Below are 9,794 nucleotides of genomic sequence, written 5' to 3'. Positions count from 1 at the left end.
TGAAACGGCATCGAGCAGTGTTCCTGTGCTAACCCCGGGTGTTCCTGACGTGGCCCTTGGTGTGACTATTATCACGGCAGACCCCTGAACAGTGTCTGTGCTAAGTTTGATGCTAGTTGGAGCAACAATGCACTTGCAGCACCCAGGCCCACTGTCATACATGTGCGACCGTGCGTTCGGTGGAGGTAGACAAATTGCAATGTCTCCCAGTTCCGGTGGTCGGATCGACTTCCGGTCTTTATCGTTGGAGTTTTTGTACCCAAACATCGGGGGGGGTTAGGTAGAGTTTTGGGTCTCTATGACTACTTCCTGGTAAAAAACGGAAGTGAACCGATACACTTCCGGGTTGCACCATTGAACTCCCCTCAGAGAGTGTGTGGGGGAAGTTTCAAGGCAACCCGACAAACCCGGAATTAGGAATGCAATACGGAGGTTGTAATTGTTGACGAACTTGGAAGTAGGCGGGAATACCTACCAAGTTTGGGGCCTGTAGCATACTTGGAACTGGAGTTATGGCTGTTTAAAGGCCAGCCAATAGGAACATGGAGGGGGCGGAGCAATGGCATGCCTTTGGCACTCGTGGGTCACCCAGGTGCACCATTGCGGGGCGCCTGGGTGCCACACGTGGCCGGGCAAACTCCTCACCAGTGTTTGTGCCAAGTTTGGTGCATATTGGAGCAACGATGGTTGTACAACTGCTACTTTGGACGTTTTTTGAAAAATATCAAAAATGTTGGGAAACTTTTGAATAATTTAGATTTTTTTTTTAACTCTTTCATTGCCAGACTTATTTCAGACTGTGTCGTCCCAGTGCCAGGAAAATGGTGCATTTTTCCTCTGTTTGATTTTTAACATTGAAGTGAATGGAGCAGCATTTTTTTGGATAGCGTTATCTCCTAGTTGCTTTGAGATAAACAAAAAAAAAACAAGACAAAAAAATATATATATATTAAAAAAAAGAAAAAATTAAACATTTTTTTTTTTTTTTTTTTTTTTTAAATAATTCCCGTTTTTCCGTCATTGGCCATGATAGCCATAGTACCATCGGACGGGAATTCCCGTTTTTGGCAGTCAAAGAGTTAACATAAATCTTCTATCTTGGGGGTCCCTGGCAGGAAAACGTTTGAGAACTACTGATTTTGAAACTTTTTTTTTTACACAAATCTTCTCTTCTGGGGAGCCATGGCACAACATGTTTTCAGATGGTGACCAATTTGATCAGTTTGAGAACCGTCGCCTCACACAACATCCACACCAGCCATTTAATCCTGCCCACTTTCATCTGGCAAAACTTGCTCAGCCAGCTCTCTCAATTATACCTGATCCCTCTCTCTCTCTTCTTAATCCATCCAATCCGGGAACGCATCTCTGTCATTTTAAGATTTCTTTGGCTATTCAAAAATAGCAGACATACAAGCTCATAGACAGTAGCTCGTAGCTTGTAGATCTGCTATTTTTTTTAGAAAAATCATGTTTTTTTTTTGCAAATCTTTGAATATGATATATATTTTAAGCAACATTTTAACTCAAATCTTTGCTTCTGGGGGATTCTACAAATGTCTTCTAAATCCTAACAGTTTTTGAACAAAAAATCTGAACATATTTGTTCATATTTGTTCCCAGAAGCAAAGATTTGAGTTAAAAATGTTTGAGTCAAAGATTTTCACAAATTTTCACAATAAACAAAAAAAAAAGCCAATAGCCAAAGACATCTTAAAATGACGCATATGTGTTCCCTTCCCGGCCTTAATGGGTTAAATTGGCTCGGTGCGTTTGTGTTCCGTGTATGTGTGCGTGCGTGCGTGCGTGCGTGGGGTTTTGACTGAATGTGTCTGCTTCGTGCGTTTCAATCTCTGAGTCGGTGCTCGCCCCAGCCAACTCCCCCGTGGCCCGCTGAACTCCCCGCTGTGCCCGAACCGCGCCCACCGAGAAGCAACTTTAATGAAGTGTGTGTGTGCGCGCGCGTGTGTGTTCTCGTTCCATTTAACATGGGTGCTGTAAAGGAATCCGTGGGTTTTCAAGCGTGAACGGCACTCTTTAGGCAATTGGCAATTTAGTGTGTGCGTGTGTGTGTGTGTGTCTCTGTGTGTGTGTGCGCGCGCGCGTGTGTGCGGCGGGTCTCAAGGTTGTGCAGTGAGTGGATCAGGGCAGTTCTTAAAGAGTAGATTTTTGAGTCCTCCGCGGTCCAGCGCACACGGACAGACCCTTCTACATCTCACAGAGTGGGAGCCGACGAGAGACGGACTGGACGAACCCCAAGGCGTTTCACTGGAGCTCATGAAACGATTTACAGCATCAGCCGATATGTATCAAAGGCGTCTTTTTCTTTTGATTGTTCTTGATTGATCCGTTCTCGCCTTCTCGCCCTCCGTCTTCAGTCCTGCTGTAGCGCTGCTGCATCATACTGTAGCGTCTAGCTAGCGAGGTGCTCACACACACACACACACACACACACACACACACACACACACACACACACACACAACCCCCCCCCTTTTTACATTCTTGGCAGTGTTGCATTAACCTGAATCTTTGTACTGTAACAAGCAAGAAAAGAAAAACATATTTTTACAGCAAAACAGTGTTATCTTGAGAGCAGGCCGCTTAGCGTCAGCATGAGAGAGAGAGGCGATGTTGTATTGCCTCAGGTTTAGCTTTTGAACCGGAGCATTTGAATGTTTTTTCCTTCCCCCCTTTTTTTCTGATTAAGTGAACGCTACCTGCTGTGTGACCGACCGCACACCTGGCAGATTAAAGGAGGAGTTCACCCAAAAAAATGACTTATTTTCTATCAATTACACACCCCATGAAGCCTTGATTTCATGGACTTATTTTAGTTTTTGGCATTCCTAAGACAATAATTTGATGGCCGTGTGTATTTCCGGTCCGGAGACACAAATAATCTACTTTGTGTCTCCTGCCGGATACATTAGCCGGTAGGAGACGGGAATCAAATTATTAGTTTAGGAATGCCACAAAAAACGAAAAATAATCCATGGATTCAAGGCTTCATAGGGTGTGCAATTGATAGAAAATAAGTCATTTTTTGGGTGAACTCCTCCTTTAAACAAAAGATGAAAGTGATGACTGTACCGGTTCCTTCCGCTTTAGCGGACTGATGTTCCTTGCGCCATTAGCCACTCCAGCCCTAGCATCCCTAGACTGGGCGGGGGGGGGGGGGGGGGGGGGGGGGGCATTCGAAGAAACTAGTTGATCTACAAGCTTGTTGCGACTCGTTGTGAGCTTGTAGATCGGCTAGCTGACCTCGGGCAGGTTAACCCATTAAGACCTGAAGCCGATTCTACATAAATCTCCTAAATCTCAACAGTATTCTGAAAAACGTTTGTTTCTATATCAGTGGTGCTCAATCTTTTTCATGTCGAGGACCCCCAAAATTATATGTATTTGGCCGCGGACCCCCATCAAAATATTTTGTTCCAGGGACCCCCCAGAAGCAAAGATTTGAGTTAAAAATGTTCGCTTTAAAAATATATATATATTCAAAGATTTGCACACATTTTCACGATTTTTCAAAAATAGCAGATCTACAAGCTCGTAGCGCGGCACTCGGTGCCGCGCTATGAGCTTGTATATCTGCTATTTTTGAATAGCCCAAAGTGTAAAATAATGCTTTTTAGCTCAAATCTAAACATGAGACTGTAACGGGTCTGAATGGGTTAATAATTGCTTCTCTGCTGACGCTATATCCAAAGAGTTTATAAATACATGCAGGCGGCCAAGCGGTTGCTGTTTAAAATATGATATAAATATGATATTCATATAGGCTAATATGAATAATTACTTCTCTGCTGGCTTTATTATAAAAGTATTAGATTATAACATAATGCATAATTGAATGGCCATGCTTTCTCTCTCTCCCTGTCTGTCGGGTAGAGCGAGCATGCATTAATATTGAGAGAGAGAGAGAGAGAAAGCGCACCTCCACCACCGTTTAAAAAAAAAAAATGAGCGTTGATAAATCAAGATATGTTTGGAGTGGAATGAGGAGATAATTAAACGGCTGTGCAGGGAGCAGCTCTGTTAACCTGTTAAGACCTGGAACGCTTCTGTGTCACTTCTTCTTTTGAGCTAAAAAGCATTATTTTACACTTTGGCTATTCAAAAATAGCAGATATACAAGCTCATAGCGCGGCACCGAGTGCCGCGCTATGAGCTTGTATATCTGCTATTTTTGAAAAATCGCGAAAATGTGTGCCAATTAATACATTCATATTTATTTTAAAGCGAACATTTTTTAACTCAAATCTTTGCTTCTGGGGGGGTACATATTTTGAGATGGGGGTTTCGCGGCCAAATAAATATAATTTTGGGGGTCCTTGACATGAAAAAGTTTGAGCACCACTGATATAGAAACATAGGTTTTTCAGAAAACAGTTAGGATTTAGAAGACATTTGTAGAATCGGCTTCAGGTCTTAATGGGTTAATCCCTGCATCCCTGTGATAATGATATATAGATGATATATAAAATACATTGGGAGAATGAGAATGTTTTATTATTCTGCGGTCGCTTTTCATTGCTGTTTCCTCAGCAGAAAACCATCCGTTTCCTTTTTTTATTTCAATGGATTAAGTTACGCCCGTCTGCCAGCCTGCAGATGGATGGATCATATCCATGCTGTATTGATAATTCTCATCACCAAAATGCTGTCATATCATATCTCACGTGAATAGCAAGTACTGTGCTCGACTATTGTGCCAAGAATGAGAACTGTACCTAATGCAAACTGTACAAGAAAATAGGGCATGTGAGAACGATACGTTTTTAAAAAAAAAATGTGTCCTGACTGGGGGGGGGGGGGGAATGCATTCTTTTATAATTTAAAAGCAGAGAAGGAATTATTCATATTAACCTATAACAGACTATTATATTTTAACAGCAACAGTTTGGCCGTCTGCATCTATGCATTAACTCAGCAGACAAGCAATTATGAACCTATATAACAGACTCGTATTTTATCGTATTTTAACACATTGCCTGCCAAAGACGTTTTAAAACGACTTTTAAAATACACCACTTGCCTGCCAAAGACGTCTTTAAAAAAAAGAAAGAAAACATTTTTTTTTCTTTTCGTTATTCACAAAAAAAACAGGCGATAACGCGATCCAAAGATTTGCTGCTCCATTCACTTCAATGTTAAGAAAATAAACTGAGAACAAAATCTCATTTTTCCTGTGTTTTACCAGAGTGAAACATGCTATTTTCAAACATCAGACAACAAATGTCAACGAGGTCACAATGGCCTCGTTGACATTTGTGAAACCACACCTGAAAACCCTCAGTGATTATCAACCATCAGGGGATCAATCACACTGGAGGGTCCGCGGGCCAATTTGGGGGTCCTTGACATGGAAAGGTTTGTGAAGCACTGCTTTATTGTTCACTCTCTCTGTTGACCTGTGTAAGTCATGCCGTCCGTGTTCTGCTCTCACAATGCGCCGAGGCCACATCCCGTCAAAATGATAATAAACACCTTCAATTTGGGGAAATGGAAAAAATCTGCTCTGTTAGACTCAATGCTCAATGCCCATGTGTAATTTCACATCGATTTGGCCAACTCATTGAGGAGAAAAACACATTGCAGACAAAGTTTTCTCCATTACAGAAGGATAATGGTGGGTTTTTCAGAGCTGTTTTTGGGGTGTTTCAAAGTACTGTACTTGTCACAGAATAAACTCCCGCACACTGTCTTCAAATGCATAGATAGGCCCGTCACAATTATTTCATAATCGCTAATAGCAATTTTCTGAGATAATAATAATAATAAAAAGCATAATCCTCATAATTTACATGTTAAAAAATGTCATTTATAAAAAAATATAAAATAGTGCAAATAGCAGACTTTTTAACATTGACTGCCAGAATTATTTTCACTGCCTATTGTTATTCATGCCAGAGATTTTTCAATGGAAAAAAAAAAAGTACTCAGGAGCCGAGATACAAAATTTTAAAGTTTTAAGTTAACAAGGAAGTGGATGAGAGTAAAGATCTTCGAAAATTCATATCTCCTTGGTCTTTGGGTCAAATAAAATAAAAAAAAAGTAGGAAAAAAAAAAAAAAAAGTTTTTTTTTTTGATTTTTTTTTTTTTTGCTAAAAACGAGTTAACTCGTTTTTGGCACTCAAGTGATGAAAAGCTAAAAACGAGTTAATTCGTTTTAGGCATTCAATGTGTTAACTCTTTGACTGCCAGAAATAAAACATAATTTGCCACGCCACTGCCAGCGTGTTTTCACTAACCTTTGAAAAATCATACAATGTTCATCTCCAGTATGGTATCGATCGCTTCAACCCATTAAGACCTGAGGTTGCGATTATACAAATAAAAAAAATAGGTTACTATGTCATTGGTTCTCAAACTTTTTAATTCAAGGACCCCAAAATGTATATGTATGTGGCCACGGACCCCCATCTCAAAATGTTTTGTTCCAGGGACCCCCCCAGAAGCAAAGATTTGAGTGACAAATGTTCGATTTAAAACGTATATATTCAAAGATTTGCACACATTTTCACAATTTTTGAAAAGTAAAAAATAGCAGATCTACAAGCTCATAGCGCGGCACCGAGTGCCGCACTATGAGCTTGTAGATCTGCTATTTTTGAATAGCCAAAGTGTAAAACAATGCTTTTTAGCTCAAATCTAAAAACGACACAGATGCGTTCCATTATTTTTAATATATATTTTTTCCCACGTGGGGCGCTCTAACGAAACTTTGGGATCATCCAAGGAGTCTCTGAGAAGGAGAGGCCGGATGTGGATCCATGTCAAAAATGCTTCCGTTCGGCCGCTCCAATGTTAACTCCTTGACTAAAAGCTTAATATCTCCTATTTCTTTTTAACGTGGTGGAAGCGAGCCGTTTTCGATCGGCGTTCACTCTGCAATGGAGGATCGCGTTAGAAATATTATTGTTCCAGGCGTTAGTCGGGACCCTCCGCCGTCTCGCACGCACGCTTTGTTAACATGCGCGTCCGCGTCGGGGCTTCTACAGCACGAAACGTATCAACGTAAGTGGATGGAAGATATGCTGGCACTGGATGTACCCTATTTTAGTAAACCTCTGGCACACGATGTGTTAAGTATAAAGTAATTAACTGTGTTATTTGTCATATCTGCCTTGTGCACCTTTTGTTTGCGAAGCCTAAAAGCCAAACAGAAATGTTGTTTTTATTTGTGATGTTCAAACCATGTTCCAACAACGCTAATCACAATGATTTGAGCTACAACTAATCGTGAAGTGTATATATAGTCATAATTGTCTCCGCCAGAGGTGGAGAGTATGTTTTCGTCTCCGTCCTTCCGTGTGTCCGTCCGTCTCAGCCAAGCTAACATTGGTCAAGCTTCACGTGACACGTGACATATATGTTGTCACCAATGCTTTGATTGGCTAGCGAGACGCATGACGAAATAAAAATCTATAAATATGTGTTTCACTTCAAAAAATCATTTATATTTTTTTAAGTGAGCTTCCAATAGGTAAGACAGGATTAATCAGGAACAGTACTGGTGGAGACCTGTGCTCCGAGGAGCACATTTTCTAGTTGTGTTATGTTTTTGTCTTCTCCTACGCACTTTATTTTGTTTGTATGTGTGCAAGAGCCTATTCTTTTCAAAGTATTATTTTTCGCCTAAAGTTTGTGCAGTCTGGCTTCCAAAAGCCGGCAGCGCGCCGCCGACCTCGTTCCGTGCCAGCGGAGTTATTTGAGAAAGGGAAGCCTCGCTTTGCGAGCCAATCAAACGCTATTCTGCCCCATCCATCTCTGAACCCCTCACACACGCACACACACACACACACACACACACACACACACACACACACACACACACACACACACACACACACACACACACACACACACACACACACACACACACACACACACACACACACACATTGTTGGAAAAAGCACTAAAAAAAAAGTAGCAGTACTGCAATGTGGAAATACTGTTATAAGTAACAGTCCGGAATTCTAATTGTACTTGAGTAAAAGTACTGAAGTATTAGTATCACAATATACTTAAAGTACCAAAAGTAGAAAGTACTCATTAGGCAGAATGTCCCATTTCACAAGTTTTCAAACGTATGAACATGTTTTGGAAATAGCAGAACTACAAGCCCCGATGCGACGCACTGTGAGCTTGTAGATCGGCTATTTTCAAATGGCCGAAATGTATACAGTATAGGGCTGAAGTGGTTAATGCATGTCTTGTTATAGTAATCAAAATCTACTTAGTAACCAAAGTTTTCAAAACATTGTAGTGGAGTGAAAGTAAAAAAAAAAAAAATCCTCTGAGATGTAGTGGAGTAGAAGTAAAAGTACTGAAAATTGGAAGTACTCCAGTAAAGTAACAATACCTCAAAACTGTACATACAGTAAGTGCAGTTCCTGAGTAAATGTTCTTAGTTACATTACACGCACACACACACACACGCACACACACACACACACACACACACACGCACACGCACACGCACACGCACGCACACGCACACACACACGCACACATGGCGTTCCATCAGCTCCCATGCCATTTAGCCCTTCATTGAGTCGGGGTGCTCTTGTGTTCTTTCTGGCGATAAATGATATTCATAGCCTGGCACGGAGAAAAGAAACAGTCTCATGGGCTTTGATGAACTGCTGGATCACTCTTTCTGAACACATTATGGTGGCAAACGGACCCTTAACGGGTCTGTGACTCAGAGAGCGTAGTACAAATGGAACCAAATGAACCTCTACGGTAGTGCTTCTCAAAGTGGGGTTCCCGGGGGACCCCCCCAGGGGTCCTTGGGGGGGAGGGTTCCAGGGGGTCCCCCAGCAAAAGTAGGTGATAAAGCATCACCTGAGGCGATTCTTTAAAATGTTTTCTAAATCCTAAAAATAAAAAAAAATAAAAAAATAAAGATTTTTCAAAAATAGCAGATCTACAAGCTCATAGCGCGGCACTCGGTGCCGCGCTATGAGCTTGTAGATCTGCTATTTTTGAATAGCCAAAGAAATCTAAACAGATGCGTTCCAGGTCTAAATGGGTTAAACACGTTATCCATTTATACGTTGGCTATTCAAAAATAGCAGATCTACAAGCTCGCAGCGCGTCACTTTATTGTCGTACAAATCTTTAATACGTATGTGTTATTTGTCATTATCTGCCCTGTGCATACATTATCTCTTCTGGGGGTCCCTGGCACAAAACCTTTTATCAGATGGGGGTCCACGGCCAAATACATGGATTTGGGGGGTCCTTGACTTTAAAAAAGTTGAGAACCACAGCTCTAAGGTCCATTTGGTTCCACTTGTACATTAAAAAATCACACCCAGTGTGAAGTGGGCGGTGTGTGGTCATCACAACATGACTCACTTTAAAAAAAGGATAAATGACTTTTTTTAAAGTCCATACTGCTATTCATAGGGCTGCACATGTGTCATGTGTTTCGCTAGCCAATCACAGTCCTGAATTTGCAAAGTAAGCCAATCACATTACAGTTAGTGGTGATGACACTAGCTGTAATGTGATTGGCTGACTTTGCAAAAGTATCGATTTGCATTAACAATGGAAGGGTTAGGGGGTATACAAATCTTTTGGTCGGTGTCCAAAACTCACTTATAGGGGGCGGCTACACCGCCCCAAAAACTATCCTGGAAAATCCTCTCTGCTTTTTTTTAAAGGCATAGTCTGTAACTTTGCCTTGTGTTTACATATCAAAACTAGAAAATGTGCTCCTCGGAGCACAGGTCTCCGCCAGTACTGTTCCTGTCTTACCTCACTTCAACAAATATA

At 41.3% G+C, this 9,794-nt stretch overlaps 1 protein-coding gene across 1 annotated transcript in view; it reads left to right on the top strand.

The window, feature by feature from the left end:
- mad1l1 (mitotic arrest deficient 1 like 1) overlaps positions 1 to 9,794 on the top strand; it is a 187,212-nt gene that overhangs the window by 64,381 nt on the left and 113,037 nt on the right.

Source organism: Gymnoscopelus microlampas (assembly GCF_963454915.1).
Source record: "Gymnoscopelus microlampas genome assembly, chromosome: 2".
NCBI lineage: Eukaryota > Metazoa > Chordata > Actinopteri > Myctophiformes > Myctophidae > Gymnoscopelus > Gymnoscopelus microlampas.
Note: the sequence above shows the minus strand (reverse complement) of the source record. Positions and strands in the feature narration are given on the sequence as shown.